At 32.5% G+C, this 25904-nt stretch overlaps 1 long non-coding RNA gene and 1 pseudogene across 10 annotated transcripts; one reads left to right on the forward strand and one right to left on the reverse strand.

The window, feature by feature from the left end:
* Positions 1-327: 327 nt before the first annotated feature.
* Positions 328-2443, forward strand: LOC148199256 (putative disease resistance protein At5g05400; annotated as a pseudogene).
* An 8170-nt stretch (positions 2444-10613) lies between these two features.
* Positions 10614-25330, reverse strand: LOC148199257 (uncharacterized). Of its 10 annotated transcripts, none has more exons than XR_015785851.1 (7): positions 24011-25323; positions 23641-23926; positions 22928-23330; positions 19801-20994; positions 18294-18538; positions 17748-17822; positions 10614-11560 (listed from the first exon to the last, which is right to left on the reverse strand). It is a non-coding gene; the product is annotated as an uncharacterized LOC148199257 (long non-coding RNA). The 10 variants fall into 10 exon arrangements; XR_015785850.1 differs by having other exon boundaries at positions 10614-11582; XR_015785856.1 differs by lacking the exon at positions 10614-11560 and having other exon boundaries at positions 17651-17822; positions 24011-24384; positions 24446-25312.
* Between the last annotated feature and the right edge of the window lie 574 nt (positions 25331-25904).

The raw sequence follows: 25904 nt of genomic DNA on the forward strand, positions 1-25904 counted from the left end.
GAAGAAATACAACAATTATTTTGGATGATATTAGGAAATATATCTAAAAAAGGTGGGAAATCTTCTGGAGGTTAATGGTATTAAAGTGGTCATAATAAGTTGTTTAAAACATGTGCGTTAAAGGATGAATTGTTTGTCACTTAATACGATAAAAGAAAGGGTTTTCTATGATTATGATGCATATGAAGAAGATTTGAAATTGATTTTGCCACAAGTTGGACCCCTTCAAACACATTCGAAACTTCTCTGTCAAGTGTGAGATATTGCAATATGTGTTGTAAGTAAATATGATGGTTTATCACTTGCAATAATTGTGATGCCTTAACCATGAGTAGGAAAACTAGCCTCTATGGGTGGAGATGCACCCTGAATAATTTTGACAAATGGGGAATCATAGTGGAGATGTAGGAAGAAGTGTTAACTGTTCTAAGACGAAGTTGTGATAATTTAGCTAGAAAGGATGTGAAAAAATATTTCTTGTACAATGCATTGCTACCTAAATATTTTGTTAGAGAATATTTCATTATAATGTTGATTGATGTGGAACTCTTAAATGGAAAAAGAAGTTTGGAGGAAATATTTCACAAGGGAAATGACATAGTTGATGAACTCATAAATCATTCATTATTGGTGAAGCATGATTCAATTCTAAGAATGCAAGGTTTGATGAAGAATATGGCTCGTAATATCTTGAAGGAGAGCGACACTAACACGGTTCTAAAATGCAATAAATATATGAGAAACATATTTGACAAACGAGAATGGTCAATTGATTTAGCATCATATATCCATAGTGAGATAAAAAGGTTAAAAACCTTCGAGGATGTCTTTGATAGTATTATGAGGTCTAATTTAGTCCTAAATCTCTAAGTATTGTGAGATGTTGTTCTTCATTTAGCTATATAAGCAATTATATGTAAAACTTGAAAGACACACAAAAATAAATATACTTTCTAATGTAGTATGGACGTAGGCGTACAATATTTAGACATTTGTACGTTAAACCACGTTAAAAATCTTATGTCTATATTTCTTTTTCTTCTTTTATTATTTGTTCCTAACCATTTTATGGGTAACTGTTTCTCAGGATTTCAACATCTTCAAATTGCAAAAGCACATTGCAGAAAAAATAAATGTAAGCCTTTGCAGATATGATGATGAGAATAGTAGAGAAATAATTTTGCCATCAGATTTGGGAAAAAGAAGAAATACAATACTTATTTTGGATGATTTTTGAAATATATCACTCTAAAAAAGGAGTTCTTCTTTAATGTTAGTAAAGTGGTCGAACACATTAGAAACTTTCCCCTCAAGTGTGAGATATTACAAGATGTGTTGTAAGTAAATGTGATGGTTTATCACTTGCAATAATTATGATGGCTCAACCGTGAGTGGGAAAACTAACATCTATGAGTAAAGATTTGCCCTGAATAATTTTGACAAATGGGGAATGGTCGTAGCGACATAGGAAGAAGTGTTAACTTTACCAAAATGTCGCTATGATAATTTACCAAGAAAGGACATGAAAAAATGTTTCTTTTTTAGTGCATTGCTACCTAAATTTTTTATTAAAGGAGATTGGATTATAATGCTTGTTGATATGAGACTCTTAAATGGAAAGAGGAGTTTGAAGGAAATATTTGACGAGGAAAATGTGTGGATGAATTCATTAAACATGTCATTATTGTTGGAGTATGATTCAATTCTAAGAATGCAAGGTTTGATGAAGAAAATGACCTAGAATATCTTGAAGGAGAGTGACAATATAATAATGCTAAAATGCAATGAATATATGAAAAACATATCCAACATACGGGAATGATTAATTGATTTAAAAATAGCTTCTCTTGCTAATAATAATATAGAAGTAATTTCAAAGGACACGTCTCTTAATTGTCCATGCTTGTTCACCTTGCTTTTATTTGATAATACAATTGGACATATTCTAGAATTTTTTTTCACATACATGAATGTTTTAACAACACTTGGTTTATCATAAAAGCATAACTTAACATGTTTGCCACGTTCTTTGTCGAACGTGATGTCTTTCACTTCTTTGATGTTCCATGAATGTTCAAAATTAAATGAAATACCTCCACTTGGAGAGCTACAAACATTGTTAAGGTTTCTAATTTTAGGTTGTTCCATGGAAGCATTACCGAAAAGTTTGAAAATTTTATAAACTTGAAATGGCTAGATCTCTCTGATTATGTCAATTTAGAATTGGTAAGAGAAATTTTCTCTCTAGTTTGACCAATATTCAATATCTGAATTTGTGGTATTGTTTGGGAGGTATAGAAGTAGACGATGTAGAGAAGGGATGACAATGCTTGAATGTTTTGCAGGAACATTTGTCGATAAGGATAATCTCAATCATTATGTGCGAGAAATCTTGTATAATGCTAATGGACCTCAAACTTATATAATCCATTATCTTTATTAGAAGCACAACGGGCATAAGATGCCTTTTTGGGGTCATGAATCTCGTTTTTCCAAATTTGAGTGTCGAACTATGTCTTTTAGAGATGGTAAAAAAATTGCCCATGTCCCCTTAAGAAACCTTCTGAAAATATTACTAGACTACAATAATTATAGGGTATGCTTGTGTGATGCTCTATCATTAAATGATAGTTCTACCTTAGATGTAATTTGCATTTGTGATTGGACAAAATTAACAAGCTTGTTTTGTTCATCTTGTTTCTTGTGCACCAATATCTGAAACCTCAATCTTTGTAGTTTTATTATTTAGAAAATTTAACCACCAGTTCTAAGGAGTTGCCTTCGAGAGGCATGTTCTCTCATCTAAAAAACCTTGTATTTCTACGAACATCATAAAATAGAGATTTTGATGACATGAAGGTCAGTGTAACACCTTCAAAATTTGGAAACATTAATTGTGTCACACTGTGATTCAATGGAACAGATATTTGCAATGACTTATACAAAGAGACCTGCCAACATAAAACAGAATTAGTGAACTTATTAGAGATGTTTCTATTGAGTTTTGTTCTCTCCTATCTCTCATGTATTGGATATCTTAGTCAATTTCATTTCTTTAGTTTTTCACTAGAACAATTATGATCTCGAAGTCAATTCGGGGCAAGTGTTCGAATCTATTATGACATAAGAGTGGGGCGCTCAATGGACCTCTTTTAATCTTCTAAGACCTTTTTGGGAATGATTATAATGATAAAAAATGATGATGAGGAGGAGGAGGATGAAGATGAAGACAAAAATTAAAATGTAGAAGATGATGAAGGTGAACATGATAATAGGAACAAAATTAGACTTTATAAGTTGACTTGTTTGAAAGTAATATGTTTACCACAACAATAGATGATGTGCGAGGGAACTTTAATTTGTAACTTTAATTTGTAAATTTGGATTGCAATCATTTGTATTTAACTTTCCAAAATTATGTGAACCCATAATATGCACTATGAAATTGTTTCATACATTTTTCTTTTATTATAAGACGTAGCTATGATAATTTAGCTAGAAAGGACGTGCACAAATATTTCTTATACAATGCATTGCTACCAAATTTTTTTGTCAAAGATTATTTATTTATGATACTGGTTGACATGAGACTCTTAAATGGGAAGAGGAGTTTGGAGGAAATATTTGACAAGGTAAATAAATAACATAATGGATGAAGTCATAAATCATTCATCATTTGTGGAGCATGATTCAATTCTAAGAATGCAAGGTTTGATGAAGAAAATGGCCTGGATTATCTTGAAGGAGAGTGACACTAGCACGATGCTAAAATGCAATGAATATATGAAAAACATATCCAACGAAGCGTCGGGAGAGGGGCGGTCGCAACCGACCTCACCTCTCCAGGCAAAACCCAAACCCCGGCACCATACGTGCCAAGGATCCGAAACACATTTTTGGTCGACTCCGAAGGACGACGTCCGACGGAGAATTATCAATCGATTTAAAAATAGTTTCACTTGCTAATAATAATATAGAAGAAATTCCAAGGACACATCTCTTAATTGTTCACGCTTGTTCACCTTGCTTTTTTTTTACAATTCAATTGGACATATTCCATATATTTTTTACATAGATGAATGCTCTAACAACACTTATCATAAATGCATAACTTAACATGTTTGCCTCGTTCTTTGTCAAACGTGAGGTCTTTCACCTCATTGATGATTGATAACGGTAATTCTTACCATTATCTGAGGTTCATTTTAGAGATAAAATCAGCTCCCCCTTAGCTTATAACTTGCTTAATCCTCTCTTTTATCTTAGTTTTATAAATAATTGTGGTTTGGGCTACTTTGATGTAATTTCATCTATAATCCCTTATTTTGTAGCTAATAATGTGCTTGGAAGAATCTCCAACAATGTATAGAGTTGAACCAACCACAAGAATTAAGTAGATCTGCAGAAAAAGAGAAAAAGATGCAATTCAGAAAAATCAGGCTAAGCGCCACCAGCACAAACTGCTAAAAGCTGATCTTTGGTGTGCTCGCGTTGAGCGCCCCTTAGCAGAGGGCACTGAGCGCCATTTTGCTGTCAGAATTTCTCCCCAGGCGCCCTAGGAAGGGGGCTGAGCGCCAGTCTTCGCGCAACTCTCGCGCCCGGGCGCCCCAGGAGGGGGTTGAGTGCGACCTTCACTGATGTGGCAGATCTGTTCTATTTAAACCTAAAACGCGAAGGGGTTTAGGTCTTTGGTGGTTTGGAGGCGCGGTTTCACTCAGAGGAGAGCTTGGAGGGTTGCTAGGGTTTGTGGGAACACTTCCTTCTTCCTCTTTGGGTTCTTCTTCTTCTTCCATGGCCATTTTGTAAGCTTAAAGGCTCTCCATGGAAATGGAGAGCCAAACCCATCTTGTTAGGGTTAGTTGTAGCCTTTGAATCTTGTGTAATTGTTGAATGATTTGAATATATATATATGCCTTTTCTATCAATTGCTAGTATTCTTGTTTCCAATCTTAAAGCTTTCATGTAATGGGGGCGTTCATGACTTGATTTTGGGGTTTCATGAGTTATGGGGACGTAAGATGGAACCCAGAACTGAAACAAGAGTCCTTGTGGTTCATTGATTCTAGGGATGGAAGATGATTCACATGTTGTCTTAGATCCTAGTTCTTAATGCGGCTTTTTCTTGTTAATTAGTCAAGGGATTGATAATTAATAGGTAAAAGTTAGGCTCTTTCACCTAAGATATTAGGGCTAGAGTAATTTTGTGGATTGACTTTAGTCAATTGATGGAGAGGAGATGAAATTTTGTATGCACAAGAGTAAATTGGTGAAACCTAACCTTAACAATGTCATTTATAGTCTATTCCATTTCTAAGTGCCTTCAACACCAAAGTCCAACCATGTAATTATGTGTAAATTTATCTTTCTTGCACATGCTTGTAAATGAATGTTGTTCTATTGAGTCTAGATGAGTTGTTAATCGCACAATTCTCTAGTATTATGAGTCTCTTGGGAAAATGATACCTGATCTTACCATAGTTTATTACTTGAAATGATTCGGTGCACTTGCCGAAATCAATCAACAAGTTTTTATGATCCATAAATGTTCAGAATTAAATGATATTCCTCTAGTTGGAGAGCTGCAATCATTGGAAAAATATTCCTCACGTCATATGTCCATATTAAGATAAAAAGATGAAAAACCTTCGAGGATGTCTTTGATATTATTGTGGGATTTAATTTAGTCCCACATCGTTAAGTATTGTTAGATGTTGTTTACTATTTAGCTGTATAAGCAATCATATGTAAACCTTGAAAGATACACCAAAATAAATATACTACTTTCTAGAGGAGTGTGGACATAGGCATACAATATTTAAACAGTTGTGCATTATACCACGTTAAATTCTTATGTCTATTTTTCTTTCTCTTATTTTATTATATTGGTCCTAATCATTTTATGGGTAACTGTTTCTCATGGTTTCAACATTTTCAAATTGCAACAACATTTTAGGTAAGCCTTTGCAGATATGATGATGAGAACAGTAGAGCAATAACTTTTCCATCAGATTTGGGAAAAAGAAGAAATACCATACTTATTTTGGATGATATTTGAAAATATATCAATCTAAAAAAGGTGGGAATTCTCCTTGAAGTTAAAGGTATTAAAGTTGTCATGATAAGTCGCTTAAGACATATGCGTCAAAGGATGGATTGTCTGTCACTTAATATGCGTCAAAGGATGGATTATCATTCTAATGTTTTCACCATCTCACCCCATGCATATTCTGGTCACACCCCCCACACATCCTCCTCGTTCATATGCATACATGTGGCACACTAATCTTAGAGTATCTTCAAATGACAAACGATTATAGAGAGCATGAGCACAAGTAAGTTCAAAACACAAATGGTAAAAACAATTAAAGGGATCAAAGGACAATGAGTAGAAGGGACGCACAAATACGTTTCTTGAGCTTTGAATTTTCCTTTATTTTCCATAAACCATATGCATTCTAAGATACATTATTTTAGTCATAGAGGGTAAGAGAATAATGAAGAGAAATGAACGGTGAATAAGGAGAGGAGAAGAAATTATCTACCCTACTAGTTTTTACCTTCATCCAAATGAAATTCAGGCATGAAGAGAGCAAGCAACAATAAAAAGGAGCATACACCAAAAATCAAGTATGCTCTCCCTTTTGTACTTTACTTGGTTATAGAATGAAGATATGATTTGGGTTGTTGAAAGCATGTATGTGTTGTTTTCTATTTTATTTGACACTAATTCATGTACTCTCGAATTTGCTTTGCTATGAAATGTATATTTTACTTTATTCTTTTACCCTATAATTTGACGTATAACACTATTTCTTTTGTCCCCTCACCACATTGTCTTCTTTTGTATCCTCTATGACATTAGCCAACCTCTCACACCTTCTTTTTTCATCTCAACCAATCTTCATTTTTCATCCCCAAATACCTATATAACCTAACATCACAATACACATAGAGCTACAAACTCACATGGCAATGCACATAGAGAACAAAAACTATCAAAATGGATTAAAACTCATGGGTCAATCTAGCCCACCACAACCAAAAATAGACTCGGTCTATTAAGAACTCGACTCACAAACTCAAACATAAAAAACTCACTGCACTCTTAACTTAACAGTCCAACACAAAATACAAACAACTTATTTTTTTAATTTTTTTGGAGAGAGCCCACATCCATGACAAATTTTAGGATGAATGATTTATGTATTGTCTAAAATGAGAAAAAAAAAATCAAATAGTTTTGGGCGTTTTGGATTTTGGTTACATATTAAAAATAATGTTAGATTGAAGAAAAAAAAAGTTGTAATTATTTTAATTAAGTGAGTCGGATTGGGTTGACTCATTAAGTGGTCAACCTATGGGGTCAGGCTGGGTCGGGTCAAGTGGCTTGTTTTGATAGCTCTATAGCAAACTAAACCACTTCATGACTCTTTTTCCTTTATCTTTAACATTCCCACATCAGAGCACACAATATTAGACTGAATCACAAATCCAAGCAGTGAAGAGCATTGAAACAAAAAGCAAAACACATGGAAGAAACAACAATAACCTTAGGGTTCACATGGTTGTCACACGACTTGCACTTGATAAGAGGAAGGGCTTAGGGAATTCCATCAACACTAATAGCGGCTCAAGCTCCAATCGATGTTACCGGAAACTATAAGGGTTGGAGACAAAGGAAGCATGTATGCTAACTGTGCTAGGGGCTTATGCACGATTTTTGCAAAATATAAAATGGAAAGAAGATTGGGTGCTCAAAAGTGGTGCGACCCTAGGGTTGGCTCCAACGAATGTCGTTGACAATGGCTTTGTTAGGTGGGAGTAATTGGGTGCTAATACATTTCCTAAGGGTAAGTGACTCCTAAACCTAAAATTTGATTTTCGTAGAGTTTGCTTTTTTTCATGATTTTTCATAAATTTTTCATAATAAACTATAGTGACTTTAAATCCCCCATTTTTAAAATCTTTTTCTTTTATTCATCATCGACAATGTTTTCAATTATGACAGATGGCAACTTTAGACTCTAGAGAGTCATTCGTTTTTAATTGAATATGCAAAATTGGTGTGGTCTTTCTTTCTATTTTTTTTTGTATTTATATCCTTATCTATTTTGATGCTTGCAATCATTGTCTACATTATTCTTGTATGTATTAATGTTTGGAATAATTATATTGTTGGATATAGAATCATAAGGTAGAAGAAATATTACATTTTCCTAGAAAAAAATTTTGATTGTTCTATAAGTGAGGTTTGGGATATGCATTACATTCTTCCTTTATACATACACTTTTTGCATATCATGAGTGGGGTTTTATATCCAGGTTTGAATCCTAAGGTAGAAGAAATATTTATATTTTCCTAGAAAAAAAAATTAGTTGTTTTGCAGGTGAGGTTTGGGATATGCATTACATTCTCCCTTTATACACACACTTTTTGTATATCATGAGTGGAGTCTTATACCTAGGTTTGAGCATAACTTAAAATTAAAAGGGGTTGTATAGTAGTTTCACTTGAGACGTACTTTCTATTTGGCTATTGTGAAACCCCAACCAAAATTTGTTCTCTTCATTATGTTAGAGTCATAGCGCAAAATATTTACTAATATATGACTTCTTATAAGAAAAAGGCTTAATAGCCTTTTTTGTCCCCATATTTGCTTATTTTTCTCAATTAGGTCCCTCATTTTAAAAGTGTGTCAAATTGGTCTTCACTTATTAAATTTTGCGTCAATGTCGTCCCTTCCGTTAAATATGCACAAACGACGTTAACTTTTTCTTTCTCTCTCCTCTGCTCTTTTGTGCAGTGTAGCCTTTGGTCAATGTTTCTATCAGTAATTACGTGAGCCCCTCACCTAAAAGTGAGCCTTCAAAGATGGTTTAAATCACAATGGGACCCACCCAGAAAATTTCTCTTAAAAAAACCATGTGCATCGCTATGTTTAATTGATTATTGATTATACCACTAAATATTTAATAAAACCTCTAAAGGAAAAAGTAAGACTTTGCACACTTTTATTAAACCCCATTATTCCTTACACTGTGGGTCCCATACTCAATCAAAGTTTCAATGCAAATTTTCACTCCTCGCTCACCTGTATATGTTGCATTCAGGAAGTTCTTCACCATGAATAATCTTTATTTCTTTCTCTTCCAAAATCTTGCAGCCACCCGCATCTTTGCCTTCCAAGCCTAACTGAGAAGATGGGTTGTCTCCTGCATGCAAACTCAAAACTAATGGATGTTCAATGAAACCCAATACCCGTCTATGACCATTCTCCTCTACACTCTCTTTTAAATTCACGTTCCGCCCTACCTTCTTTATTCTCTATTCTTTCTTTTTATTTAAACCACACCTATTTCACTTTCTCCTTTCTTATAAAATTAGCCAATCCCAACCTTATTTATTTTACAAAACCTAACTCACTCCACTACACATGTGAAGAAGCTCTTGCAATGATCCCCTCCATTTCGCTCCTCGTATAAAATCATGGTGCCCAAAGCAGCAACATTGGTTTCCAATTTCACGTACAGGTTTTTCTTCCATATCTAACCATTTTTCTACGCAAACCTATGCTCTCCAAATTCACGAAACCCATATGGTTCCAGCAACCCTCCATCCTTTCATCTAATATCTATTATTCCAGACCTTCTTTTTTTCCCCCTCATTCTTCTTTTTTTACTTCTCCTTCTCCAGACGGTAAGAACATCGATCATGCTCCACGTAACATTGCGTAGCAAATGCACATCTAAGGTGGAGTTCTTATAATTTCCATTCAATTCGTCATTGGAAACAATAAATCCTTTGGTGAGATTATTGAAACCAGTAACCCTACACACCCCACCAGTGGACATTGGAACCAAGAAGCATGTCAAATTGAGAAACCCTAAAGGAGCAATCGTCTATGATTTTGAGAGATCCTCAAAGCTGGTGCTATCCTGAGTGCAATTCGGAGCAGGATCCGCATACCAGAACAACAACAATAAGTGGAAAAGGAAGGGAAGAAAGAGAGATCTATCAAGCATGAGGGGTGCAATTGTTGCACTATCACGTAAAATGATGAAACAGTGCAAGAGAGGGTGGTGATTATGTTGCGTATGCGTCGTGAAAGGGTTAAAGTAGATGAAACGTTTGTGTTATTGCTCCAGTGAAGAAATGAAGAATGTTTTTCACGTTTTAAGGAGTGAAAATAGAGTTGTATTGTATGCATCACTATCAGCCCATTTTAATTCTAGTATTTTAATTCTTATTATTTATTCTTTTTTATACATGTTTCATCTTCACGGAACAATAATTTCAATTAAGTTAAAATTCAGAATTTTCAAAATAAGTATCTTTTAAAAATCACTTATCTAAAATTAAATACCATTCTTTCAAAATAAAGTATAATTTAAAAAGAGAAAGACACACGATAAAGACAAAAGGTTGCACTACACATAATAGCAGAGGAGAGAGAAAGAAAAAATTAACGTCGTTTGTGCATATTTAACAGAAGGGACGATGTTGATGCAAAATTTAATAAATGAAGATCAATTTGACACACTTTTAAAAGGAGGGACCTAATTAAAAAAAATTAAGCAAATTTGGAAAAAAAAAAGGCTATTAAGCCTAAGAAAAACTAATATATAACTTATTACAAAATCTCAATTAAATACATAAACAAAATATAAATCTTTCAGTATCTTTTTGTCATTTTAAGTTCCTGAACTTGTTTTGTCATCATCAAAATTTATTCTTAAAGAATGATCTCTATCATCTTTTTCTTTTACCACTACAATAATCTTTCCACACTAAATTGATTACTCAAATATTGTAAAAATAGTGTGAAGAAGAACGTAGCTTTGGTGAGCTTAAGCAACTTAGCAGTAGAGAATGAACATCGATGATGAAGTTGGATAGATTACTGCGCCTTCTGTATTGTATTCATCATGGATGAGATGATGAATAAAACGTGTGTGCTTTATTGTGCCCATAATTGTTCGTTTACTCTCCACAAACATTGAAACTCACGTGTTAAACTCATTTCTATTTTATTTTTCTCTCTTCTTTCTCTTTTTATCATTTTTAACGAAAATGAACTTTCTAATTTTTGAATCTTTTCTTTAATTTTTATTCAATTAATTTTAAACTTTTTTTATTTAAGAAAATTTTATTCTACTTCCTTATTTTTTACATTTTTTTAAAAATTATTTTTTTCTAAAATTATAATACTTCATTAATATTTTAATAAAAAAGTTAGTTAATAATTTTCATTTTAAGAAAAATTGATTTCTACCTCTTTCTATTACAACTTTTTTAAAGTTAATTAAACACGTACTTTTTATTTTTGGAAAATAAATTCCATTCATCTAAACGAAATTGAATGTTAAGACTCGTGAGTGTATGTATATTATTTTAGATTCTTAAGTGTCGGAACCTTTGATAGTGCACAGATGGAAATGTTTGCTTTGATAGTGTACAGCCGGAACCTGTGGTTAAGTTGTGAGAATGAATAATCGCCTTTTGAACATGAATACGCATTGTATTGGTGCATGATCATGATTCATGCATGAGCATTTCTCCCTGCAGTTCCAACCATTTTTATCTGCATCTCTAATTTTTTTTTAAATTCAAAAACTATCTTCTATAAAAAAATTTAACTTAAAATATGTTAAAGTTTTTCAGTCTGCAATTCAAAAATTATTATATCTCATCTTTTATGATTTAAAGGATTTTAAAATTTGTTGAATTTTTTTTAAAACTTTTAATGTATTTTAAAATTTGTCAAAAAAAATTAATTAATTTCAAAATTTGTTAAAGAGAAACGTAACCTCTGAAAGGGTGGAAATTAAATGAGATCCAAAAATAAGAAGCACTTTGATTTTGCCATGTTGAAAAAGAAACTACCAATAAGGGTCAAGAATGAAAATTCGACAATCACACCACCTTATCTAAAAGTGAGAACAAATATACAACTGAAAATTAAGATAATTATTATGCCACGACCATTGACTACAAACTATAAATCAAAGTATCTTTTCTGACGGCGCTTAGAATACGAATATAAATCAACTATAGACTTTACTCTATCTTAAATATAAAATTAATTTAATAGTTCTTTCAATTAATCATCAAAGAGTCATAGAATCAACCTTAGGAGGTATGCAACTTTATTACATATTTATTGTTTTTTTTTCGTGAATTAATATTTTTATATAAAAGTGTTTAATATAATTAAACTTTTCTAGAAAATAATTATATTAAATATGATTTTTTTAGGAAAAACAAATTATAATTAAGAAAACAAAAATAGATAGTTAATATATATATTTATTGTAAGGGATGGAATGGTTGTTTAATTAACGATAAAAGAATTATAAAATCATAATTATTAAGAGGTATACAACTTTGTTATAAATTTATTATCTTTTTATTATTATCAGTTTTTTTTCATAGATTAATATTCTTATTGTTTAATATAATTTAGACTTTTGTTATAAATTTATTATCTTTTTATTATTAGTTTCTTTTCATAGATTAATATTCTTATTGTTTAATATAATTTAGACTTTTGTTATAAATTTATTATCTTTCTATTATTATTAGTTTTTTTTCATAGATTAATATTCTTATTGTTTAATATAATTTAGACTTTTCTAAAAGATAATTATATGAAACATTTTAAAAAAAACTTATAATCAAGAAAACAAAAATAGACACACACACACACATATATATATATATATATATATATATATATATATATATATATATATATATATATATATATATATATATATATATATATATATACACTTAATATTTTTAATCATCTCATGTTGTGTTAAAGAGATTACAGTAGGAGAAGAAACAATTAATATTGTTGGTGTTAACAATGAAAGAGATATAAGATCGACATTTTTGGGATAATTGAGATGCATGCAACTTTGTTATATGTATTGTGAAATTTAGTTTAATTATTAGCTTTATTTCAACCATGATATATGTAGAGTGAACTTTACCTTAATTATTAGCTTTATTATAGTTATTATTTTTTTTTATATTAGCTTAATTTTTTCTTGATAATAGATTTTCTTTATGTCTTCATCTCTTGTTGTATTGAATATATTTAAGTGGTGAAAGATAGTATAAAAATAGTTGATGGAGCACTTAACTCTAAAATCATCACCATCTTATTAGGAGGTAAGTATTCTACTTAATAATAATTTCATTATGTTATTTTATTAGAGTTTGTACTTAAAAGATGTATTTATATTTTTTTCCTTTATTTAAATATATAAGTATTCTTAAATGAAATAACATTCACCAAAATAATGAATCAGAAAATGAAATAGAGTCGGATAATGTTGTCATGACTACTCTACAAAGAAATTTAGATGAGTTTATATCCAATTTAACAAGTAAAGAAGATTACCTTAAGCAACAATTACAATATCTAAAGTCACAAGGCAAGAAGCACAAACGAGTTGTTGATGAATAGTTTGACAAACTATAAAATATGAAAGAAAGAGCTATGGATATAAAAAACTCACTAAATCAATCTAGTTGGCCTAACTTCAATATGCAAGAAAGAGAAATAAGACATTTGATTACAAGAATGCAAAATCATAAGAAATGCAAGCCTCTTGTGTTGTCAAGTGAATTTGTTGGTAAGAAATTCGAAGTAAATGTTAAGAAGACGTGGAAGTTTTTGCAAGATGATCGAGTTTTCACTATTGGCATATATGGAATGGGAGGAGTCAGAAAAACATTCATAACAACTTATATATACAATGGGATAAAAACAAGCAAAATTTTCGAGGATGTCTTATTGGTAACTGTTTCTCATAATTTCAACGTCTCCAAATTGCAAGAGAACATTGTAGAAGAAATAAAGGTAAACCTTTGCGGATATATTAACAAGAAAAGTAGAGCAATAATTTTGGTATCAAAGTTGCGGAAAAGAAAAAACACAATACTTATTTTCGATGATACTTGGAAATATATCGATCTAAAAATTGTGGGAATTCCTCTTCAAGTAAAGAGTATTAAAGTGGTCATGACAACTCGCTTGAGACATGTGTGTCAAGAGATGCAATGCCTATCAGATAATATGATAGAAGTGGGGACTTTCTATGATGATGAATATGAAGAAACTTTGGAGTTGTTTTTGCAACAACTTCAACACTTTGGGATACCTTCCAAACTTCATCCTCAAGTGTAAGATATTGCAAGATGTGTGGTAAGTAAATGTGATGATTTATCACTTGCAATAAGTGTGATGGCTCGAATCATGAGAGGGAAAACTAACATCCATAAAGGGAGATATGCCCTGAATCAATTTGACAAATGGGAAATGGGACAGGAAATGGAAGAAGAAATGTTAACTGTACTGAGACGTAGCTATGATAATTTAACTAAAAGTGAGGTGAAAAATTGTTTTTTATACAATGCATTGCTACCTAAGTTGTTTTGTTAGGGAAGATTTGATTATGATGCTTGTTGACATGAGACTCTTAAATGGAATGAGGAGTTTGAAAGAAATATTTGAAGAGAAAAATAACATAGTGGATAAACTCATAAACCATTCATTATCGTTGGAACATGATTCAATGTTAAGAATGCAAGGTCTGGTGAAGAAAATGGCCTAGAATATCTTGAAGGAGAGTGATGCTAACACAATGCTAAAATGCAATGAATATATGAATAGCATATCTGAAATACTGGAATGGTCAATTGATTCGGAAATCGTTTCTCTTGCTAACAATACTATAGAAGAACTTTCAGATGGCACATCTCTTAATTGTCCACGCTTGTCCACCATGCTTTTATTTGATAATTCAATTGGACATATTTATGAGGGTTTTTTCTCATACATGAATGCTCTAACAACACTTGGTTTATCAAGAAAGCATAACTTAACACGCTTGCCTCGATCTTTATCAAACGTGAGGTCTCTCCACTTTGGGGTTGTGAATCTCGTCTTTCCACTTTTATGTGTCTTCCCCTTTACATCTGCTATTTCTATACCTCCTAAACAATGTCAGAGATTCAAATATTGAATCTTGGTCAAACTAGAGAGAAAACTTCCTAGTACCAATTCCAAATTGACATTATTGGACAAATCTAGCCATTTCAAGTTTATTAAAATTTTCAAATCTCGTCCAGTGGAAGTATATCACTTAATTTTGAACATTAGTGGAGCACCAAAGAAGTGGAGACCTCACGTAAAGAACGAGACAAACGTGTTACGTTCTGCCTTCTTGATAATCCAACTATTGTTAAAGCATTCATGTATGTGAAAAAACACTCTGGAATATATCCAATTGAATTGTCAAATAAAAGCAAGATGGACAAGTATGGACAATTAAGAGATGTGTCCCCTAAAATTTCTTCTATACTATTGTTAGCAAGAGAATGTTTCAAACCATTCTCCTATGTTAGATATGTTTTTCATATTCATTACATTTAAGCATGGTATTAGCGTCATTTTCCTTCAACATAGTTCATCCCATTTTTTTCATCATACTTTGCATTCTTAGAATTGAATCATTCTCTAACAATAATGAATGATTTATGACTTCATCCACTATCTCATTTCCCTCGTCAAATATTTCCTCCAAACTCTTCTTTCCATTTAAGAGTCTCATATTAACAAAAATCATAATCAAATCTTTCGAACAAAAAATTTAGGTAGCAATGCACTGTACAAGAAACATTTTTCCACCTCCTTTCTAGCTAAATTATCATAGCTATGTCTTAGTACAGTTAACACTTCTTCTTGCATTGCCACTCTCATTTCCCATTTGTCAAATTTATTGAGAGCATATCCACACTCATGGATGCTAGTTTCACCTCATGGTTCGAGCCATCACATTTATTGCAAGTGGTAAACCATTACATTTACTTACAACACATCTTGCAATATCTCGCACTTGAAGAGGAAGTTTTGAAGGTGTTCCAAGGTGTCCAAGTCGTAGCAAAAACAACTCTTAAAAGCTTCTTCATATTCATCATCATCATCATAGAAAGCCTTCACTTCTATCATATTACCTGATAGATACTACATCCCTTGACACACATGTCTCAACCGACTTGTCATCACCACTTAAATACCCTTTAATACAAAAGGAATTCTCACATTTTCTAGATTGATATATTTTCAAATATCATCCACAATAAGTATTATGATTTTTCTTTTCTCCAACTCTGATGTCAAAATTATTGTTCTACTATTCTCATCATCATATCCACAAAGGTTTACCTTTTATTTTTTTTAAAATATTCTATTGCAGTTTGAAAATATTGAATTCATAAGAGACCATTACCCATAAGACATCCTAAAAAATTTTGCTTCTTTTTATCTGCCTTTGGATATAAGTTGCTAAAAACGTTTTTCCGACTCCCCCATTCCATATACCCCAATAATAAAAACCCGATCATCTCGCAAAAGCTTCCACATCTTCTTGACATTAACTTCAAATTCCCTATCAACAAATTCATTTGACATAAGAGACTTGCATTTCTTATGATTTTACATTTCTTTAATCAGATGTCTTATTTATCCTTCTTATACATTAAAGTTACACTGACCAGACTGATTCAGTGAGATTTTTATATCCATAGCTCTCTGTTTCATATTCTGTAGTTTGTCAAACCACTCATAGATAACTCGCTTGCATTCTTGCCTTAAAACTTTAGATATTGTAATTGTTGCTTAAGGTCATCTTCTTCCCTAGTTAAATTAGATATAAACTCATCTAAATTTCTTTGCAGAGTAGTCATGACAGCATTACTAGACTCTGCTTCATTATATGATTCATTGTTTTAGTCAATGTTATTTCATTTAAAAGTGTTTATATATTTAAATAAAGAAAAAAATGCAAATACATCTTTTGATACAAACTCTAATAAAATAACAAAATGAAATGATAAATAAGAATAAATAGTAGCTTCTAATAAAGTGGTGTTGATTTCAGAGTTAATTGCACCATTAACCATTTTTATACTACCTTCCACAACTTCAATACTTTCAATACAACAAGAGAGGTAGACAAGAAAATCTATTTGTATCTTAAGCTTAATATCAAGAAAAAAATAACTATAATAAAGTTAATAATTAAGATAAACTTCAGAATACATATATCTATTCAAATAGAAATAATTAAGCTAAATTTCACAAGACATATATCACAAGACATATAACAAAGTTGTATACCTTCCAATAATCCCAATAATATTGATCTTATATATTTTTCATCGTTAATTGAACCACCAATAATATTAATATAGTTGTTTCTCCTCCTATTGCAATTTTTTATCAAAATATATATATATATATATATATATATATATATATATATATATATAAACAAACTTAGTGTCTTAGTTATAAGTTTTTTTCTAAAAAAGTCATATTTAATACGATTATATTTTAGAAAAGTCTAAATTATATTAAATAATAAAAGAATTAATCCATAAAAAAAACTAATAATAAAAAAAATAATAAATTTGTAACAAAATTGCATACCCCTAACAATTATGATTTTGTAACTGTTTTATAGTTAATTAAACAACTTTTCCATCCCTTACGGTATATTATTAAGTACCGTTTTCTTAATTATAAGTTTTTTCTTACAAAAATCATATTTAATATGGTTATTGTATAGAAAATTTTAAATTATATTAAACACTTTTATATAAGAAAATTTATCCATGAAAAGAACATATAATGATAAAAAAACAATATACATGTAATAAAATTACGTACCTTCTAATAAGGTTGATCCTATAACTCTTTCAGGATTAAGCCACCAACAATATTAGTCATTTCCACCTCTTATTCCTTCAATACAAAAAGAAAACATTAAATGTCACATGTATATATGTTATATATAAACTCGAGTGTTTATCTTTACTTATAATTATAATTTTTTTCTTAAAAGATATCATACAAGAAAATTGTATTTAATTGTGATAAGGATAAAAATGTGATAAAATTGTTAATATAAACAAAAAATAATGTTATATAAAATAGCATCATAAAAACTATTCAGAAAAAAATATATCTGGATATTGTTACACTACAAATTTTATAGGACCCAAGACTTATTATGATGAAATGTTTAGAGTTTGTTTTTTTTACATTTTCTCCTCTTTGAGATTTTTTTTATATTGGTGCATGATTTAGAATTCTTCATCTTAAAGTTTATTCCTTGGACTAATTAAGTGAAACATTAATAACCTTGTAAAAAAATTACAATATATTTACACACACAAAAAAAGAGTGCAAGAGAAAAATAAAAAATAGTTGTACCTTGTGATGTAGTAGCGATGACATTCCTATGCTGCTGGGAATGAATTGAATATGTAGTATCACTAGGAGGAGTGGGGCATACACGAATGCCTTTTCCTTGTGTTCCGGTAAGATGAGCTTTAAATCTTGAAATCACTCCTTTGAATTTCAGTTCACAGTGCTTACACTTCAACCCACCATCTTTTTCTCTATCAACTTGATTCCAGCAGTACCTATTTTTCGCCTACCCATAATTACTATATTTCCTGTACCCACAAAATCAAATGGATAGCTGGAGAATGAGACCACTTTTCTTAATCAAATTTCATGCTTATCAGCTCAAACAGGTCTAATTAAGGCTACTGATAGAGGGTTTACTGAAAGTGTTATCAATTGCAAAATCAGTAATGCGTTCTGCTTTGGCCGTAATAACATGTTCAGTTCACATTTCAAGCATGCTTTCAACATTCAAAATCCCAATGCAAGGGGATATTACCATACAAGAAGCATAGTTACTACAAAATTAATCTACCAATGATAATGCTTTTAAAAGGAAAAAGGCTTTTAAAATTAATGCATAATCCTTAGTTAGAAAATCAATGTAAAATTCTAATTGCTCAAACCACATGATAGTTCCAATTAATATCAATAACGAAAAACTATTTTCCCATACAGAAGAAAGAAGAAATAAAAGTAAAGAGGATTCTTAATCAAATTTACAAATATAATTAAACTAAGATATAAAATAAATTAAAAATACCTAAAATAAAAATCATTCAACATAAAAGCATACTCATAATATTAAATCCCAATATTAAATTCAAGGTGGGACCCATACCAACATAGGAAAGGGGACCACATGTCACACCAAACTATGCATTTATATATTTTTTATGACCTGCGCATAATGCTAACTGAAATTCAAGTGATCATACAATGATTCTACTCCAATGTATTAATAAAAACGTGGTCCCACTAGTTTTTAATGAATGACATTTTTAATAAATGCATGGGATTTTTTATAAAAGCAACGGCCATTGGAGCACATGAATTATAGCAATATCCTGGATATATATAACACTAAAACAAAAAAACCTCACATGCAGAGGACATCGGGACATTAAACTAATAATAATATCAAAGCCATGAAATTTCCTCGTTTGCCAAACACACGAACAAAAGGGTTCAATCTCTTTATAGACTCATCCATGCACGTCTTTCACCGAATGCCCATGCAAATGCATCATGCCTCACCATGCAAAAAGGTAAACCCAGTGGTTCAGCATCTCATTATTCATGCAAAGAGAGTAAAATGGGCACACATAAGGAATCAATTGGCCTTGCAGTCATGCATATTCTAAATAGGACCCACAAAAAACAACAATTCAAATGCATATCTCGATATAAACCAATCGCATGCACTTAATGCCATGAGATATGTAACCTTGCCTTATACCATCCAATAAACTGATCATCACATGTAAATAAAACAGTAAACCCACATATGAGAAATGTAGAAAAAGTTTACATGCAAATGGGCCAGGCTGCCCCTAAAGCATATCCCACAATCGAAATGGTATCCAATTTTTGCATATCCGAAAAGGACCCACCGTCACGCCCGCTTACAAGCTAAATATTTTGTCCATCACACGTTCATTTCTACATAACCTTCAAAACCAAACCAAATGCCTAGCCTATGTTGTATAAAATAATGAGATAACCTGCTCCCTTTGTCATTGTTGTTGTTCTTAACCAATTATGATATTCCCATTGGCACTTCTATAAAAGTAAAACAATATAAAAAATGTAACTCCCAAATATTCAAAACCTACATAACACAAATGTATAAAGAGTCTCTGCTTTCCCGCTTATGTATAAGATCAAGATCCGAAGATTTTCCCATTCTAATAATGTCTATACTGTCTCCCGCACTAGATTTAATAGCTGCAGAGAATGTGCATTTCACTGCTATCTCCTCTGATTGTGAATCAGGTTTCTACTTTCTGTCAATATTGGGCTTAACTCTTTCTCCACCAAAGTTGAAACAAAAAACCGAATGGTACTGGAAATCTTTCTCTACCTTAACTCTATTCGACCAAAGATAGACTTAGATGAAAAACCAAATACAATCTAATCACAAATGATAAGAAAAACCAAATAAAATCAAAGTAAAAAAAAGAAAACCCAATAGAATCACTGAATCTGTGTGAAGCACAAACACGATACAGCATGAGAGGGCGAGAGAGAGCGCGAGAGAAAGCAAGGGGAAGAAGAGCCAAAATAGAGTGAGAGATTCGGTACCCTAAACCAGAACAAGAAGCTGTAGAGTGAGTGAGCGGAGAGTAGCGGACTGGACTGAGACTGAGAAACGGTTACTAAATTTTAAAAAGAAATATATATTTTATTTTAAAAAAGACAGGTAATAATGTTTAGTAATTTTACTTAGGGGTGGGCAAAGTATACTGCACTGCACTATACTATAAAAATTTGCAGTTAACTATAAAACAGTTCTCCTAAACTAAACTGAACTAAAAGTAGTTCGGGTGAACTGAACTGCACTGGTTTTTAGTCCACTCATAGTACAGTGCAGTTCAGTAAACTAATTTTTAGTTTACTTATAATGCATGCAGTAATCCTGTTGCACATCACTGCTTTTCATTCCAAACTGAGTAATCCTGTTGCACATCACTGCTTTTCATTCCAAACTGGACCAGCCAACGAACTGTAAAAAGCATTATGTTTTATTAGGCTAATACAAATAAAACATAATAAAACATTATCAATGTAATGTAATCCAAAGAAGAATTTGTTCATCACCTGCAAGCTGATTGCAAAATAAATCATTGGGATTGAGACAAACAAGAACAGTAAACTTCACGTCTACTCTTGACATTCAAAACAAGCTAAACAAATTCAGAAATTCAGAAATCACATCACTACATTGATGAAAGTGTTGTGATAAACTCTGAAAACAAATTCAGAAATTTCCAAGAAGGTGTCTGGAAATGGGATGGCAGAAGTAATTCATTTACTTAAGATCTGGAAGCTACCAGAATGATAAAAAACAACTATTATTTCATTTACTTTAATATTGAACTACAACTAGTTGAACTAAAAGATTAGTGAAATGAAAAATCCTCTGATGGGTTAAATGCTAAAACAGAACTAATGAACTGGACTGCTAAAATTATATTATGCAGAAACTAGAATTTCCAATGCATACTCACAAGCCAAACATAAAGATTTAACAATTGAGCAATGAAGGGTAAGGTGCAACGAATATAATTTAAACTGTAACATATTACTAACATAGCAGTAAAGGTAAAATAAAGAACTATAAACAATGAGAAAAAAATCCTAACCACATCAGGAAATAAAGGAAACATGGATATACTTGAAGAATGATTAAAGTAGGGGTCTAATATTGTTGTATTAGTGTGAGATATATCTAGAATTTTGATAACTTGTCTATTAGTTATTGGTACTACTGTCATTTCATCACAAACATCAACCATTAAAGGGTCTCATCATAGCACATAATTCTCTATATTGTGCAGCATCAAGACAAGCTGTGAATTACATTTTCTAAAAAGTTCTCCTTCCTTATATATATGGTTTTTTAAACTCTAACATCATTTGTGATTTTCCAATTTGTTTTCACATTTTTCTTTCAAATTAGTGTTCCTGTTAAACATTTTTCTTTACCAAGTGAAAAATATAAATAGTTGTGCAGTATTTCTTTCTTATTTGGCTCATGTATATATCATGAGTTTCTTCTCATTTAGTTCCTCTAAATATAAAGATTTTTCTACCTGGTCTCTGGTGTAGAGAGATCAAATGAAATTTTTGTAACATTTAAGAATGATCAAATGAAAAAAAAAAGATATAAATTATATGCATGGAAAGCTTTTCACACATATCTAATAGGAATTTATCCCATTATCACGTCATTCTATTCATTAATATAGTGTTATGACATGCTAAATTCCTACTGAATGCTTATGCTAAAAAATTTACACTAAAAATACAGTTAAACACCAAAAATCAAACATAAGACTATCAGAGGAATCATTTCGGTAACAAAACATGGCTGAATCAAATATGAAATTAGTGATTTTTTAAAGGACCAAATGATATTATTATACAGGATGAAGTCATCCAGAACATGATTGTCAAGATGTCCATTCCTAAACATGTGACATGTTTATATATAAGGAGATATGAAATGTACATATGCCTGTTGTGTTTGTTGTGTTGTGACTTTTCTTGCAAGATTATATATTCCTGTGTGATAACACTGAAAGAGAGAAGTGGGTGTTTACCCCAGTAAAGTTGAAGAAAATGGCTTTATCTATTACCTGCTCCTAACCTCTGAAAGGCCATGTTGGTGTCTGCTAAATCAATGATAAATGATAATGCTCAAATCAATGAATTTTCATTCTACATTGTATCAACAAATCTTGTTAACCATTCCAATATACCACAAAGATTTATTAGCACAAACATTCCAATATAAGCATAATTTTTTAGCTAAAGCAAAGATCATTCACAGATACAATGACTCCACAATAAGGTCTTAAAACAAACACTCCTTTATAATGCAAGAAAGTCATAACATATATCCTTTTGAAAGGGAAAGGGAAAAACATTATTACCTTTGGGTTGCACAGTTCCAGCTAAAGGAGAAGTGTTACGGCAGAGTGTGGCAAAGCCTTCGACGGTGAACCTTCGACGGCGGTGAGCCTTCGAACGGCGGCGAGCCTTCGAACGGCGGCGAAGGAAAAATGGAAGGGAAAGAAAAACCCAAACCAGCGAAACAGCTCCTCTTCGAGTGACTTCGCACCAGCTTTAAGCAAAGGTTTTGTTCGCGCCCCTCAATCATCCCCTTTTGTAGCTTCAATCTTTGTAGGCAACCTCTGGTCCATTGAATCGAGCCTCCTAGTCCATCGCGAAGGAACCATGGAACTCTCTTCCAATTTCTCTAGATCCTCTCGAACCCTAGCTTCAAGGATTTCCAATTTGGGAGTGAAAACTGTGGTTCAGTTTGTTTTAACTGAACTGTAAAATAGTTTAATTAGTTTTAGTTAAAATAAGTTTAGTTTTTTTAAGTATAATATAATTCAGTTTCAGTACAGTTTTGTGAATTATGCCCAACCTTGTATATCTTTATTCACAGAAACATCTAATACTATTATTAATGCAACGGGTAATAATATTAATTATTTGTAAATAATAATTTATTACAAAAAAATATATATTAGATATTTGTTGCAAAAAAACAATTCTAAAACATTTTCAAGAATATTGCAATAAAAGTTTCAAAGAGTTTTTATGAATAATTTTTTTCAGAAAAATACATATGTAATACATTTCTTTTTTAGCAAATTCACTCTCTTTTTTCCTGCTATGCTCTCGCCTCTCTCTTGCATCCTCCATCCTTTTAGGTTAAATGCCGAACGCCGAACGCCGACGACCCCATGGCAGCATCCACCAGCCCTCCATTGCCGCAACCCGTGCATCTAACAATAGCCACCACCGAACCCAGAATCGCGAAATCAAATTCAAGAAACAGAAAGGAGGAAAACCCACCCCTAATCACGATCATCAGAACCATCCCTAAAGCCCCAAATTGAATGCGAAACCCCGCTGCCGATCTGCAAAGAAGAATAAGAATTCCAACCCAAATTTGAATTCAGAAAGGAAGCCAAAATTTCACAAACCAAAATCCTAATTCAAACCTAACAGGAAACGCGAATCAAAACGCAGAACAGAAGTCCCAAAACACTGCAATCACCACGGTCTCCCTCCTTGCGCCGCGACCTAGACAGGAGGGAAGGAGACGAAACAAAACGGCCAACGCGCCCTCGCGCCGTTGCCGCGCAAGCGCCGCGCTTCCATCGAGCCTCCGCCGCGCTTTCGTTGTGCCTTCGCCGCCACAAGCCCACTCCCTTTGCGTGAGCCACCAGAAAACGCTAATGTCGTCGGAGTCGCGCTCTCGCCGCCACCGTAGCGCCGTTGCCGCCAGATCTCGCCTTCCTTTGGGACGACGCGGGTGGCTGCAGGAAGAACTGAGTGGGTGAACTTCAAACACGATGCTCCTGTTTGTGCGTGCCTGCAAAATGCAATCAAAGTCTGAAAACACCGAAGCCAGAACCAAAGTATTAAAAACCCACCTTTGCGGGGTGTGCTTGCGTGTGCTCGAGAGAAAAAGACGAAAGCAAGATGAGGGAAGCTCCAAAATGCCTGGACGGCTGCCGGTGTGCGAAGTGGTCTGCGAGAATGGAGAGAGGAAGAGCAAACGGGGCTGCCTGTGTGCAAAGTGGTCTACAAGAATGGGGAGAGGAAGAACAAACGGAGAGTGCCTCTGTTGTGTGTTGTGTGCTGTGCAAGAACAAATAGCAGAGTGAGTGTGTTCTGAGAGAGAAGGGGAAAGGGAGAAGGAAGAGATATGAGACAGTAACGAGATGAGAGAGAAAATATCTCTGTTCACGCACTGCTAAAAAGGAATCTTTGACCAGTTTAATTTTTTTAAATATTTATATCATTTAATTACGCGCTAAATTAGGTATTTTTGAAAAATTTGGAGGTATAAGATGAAGGGCTTGGAGGTGCAGGGTGAAACCCTCAAAGTCTCCTCGCGAGCCCCGTGAAGACAGCCCAATGGGACTTGAACCTGGTGATTTTTAGACTAAGAGGAGTGCTGGAATTTTCAAAAATTAAATTACTAATTCACATTATCTGGAGTAACATTGAAATGACTCATTTGGTTTCTCCCGAGTTCATGACCCATCCTAGACTTAGGCGTGTATTTTGCCATGAGTTCTGAGAGTTTGGGATTTCAATTTGGTTGTACTGCTTTTTTTGGCTTTGTCTTATATTTATGTCCTTATCCATTCTTTGTTACTAACATTTATATTGTTCTGTCAAAAAGGGAGGGGGATATTTAGCATTTTTAAGATGTTTTGTCACTAAGACTAGGGTCAGTCTTCTATGTTTGGTATGAATAAGCTTTAGCTTATATGATGTTTGAACCTATCACTTCTATTTCAGAAGAAATTATCTCTTAATTTTGGTGGCTCCAGGTGTTAATCTTTTATTTTCATTCACGCTGGGTTGTCCAATCTCTGAATGTTGTTGTACTCTGTTAAATACTGTTTGGCTTTAGGATGACTACAAGATATTTAGGATGATGTTAAAATGAAAATAAAATAATCAGAAGGGGATCTTAGTGAATTAGGGAAATCATAAGCTACTTAAGCTTGTGTAGCTGTGCAATGTAACTGTTTTATTATTTTTTACAAATTATATTTTTGTGGTTTGACCTGATTAGAAGTTTTTCTGGACCAGAGGTAAATTTCCAATTAAAAAAAGTCATTCAAAGTTAGCTCACTTAGCTTTTGCTCGCTATTCACTTTTGATTATGCATAGTTAAACGATATTTAGATTAGTTTCACAATATATCTAACAGCAAACTATATTTTGAAAGTCTGAGTATTTTGTAGGAAACGACTTTTGAAGGCTAACATGTTGTTTTTCTGAATCTTAGCCTTATGGGAAATTGTGAGGTTTGGATGCCTGAATATTATATGGATCCTATTTATTTAGAATTTAAGCTTCAACGTGTTTGGTTTG

Source organism: Vigna umbellata, chromosome 4 (assembly GCF_029865625.1).
Source record: "Vigna umbellata cultivar VRB3 chromosome 4, Vumbellata_1.0, whole genome shotgun sequence".
Classification (NCBI taxonomy): domain Eukaryota; kingdom Viridiplantae; phylum Streptophyta; class Magnoliopsida; order Fabales; family Fabaceae; genus Vigna; species Vigna umbellata.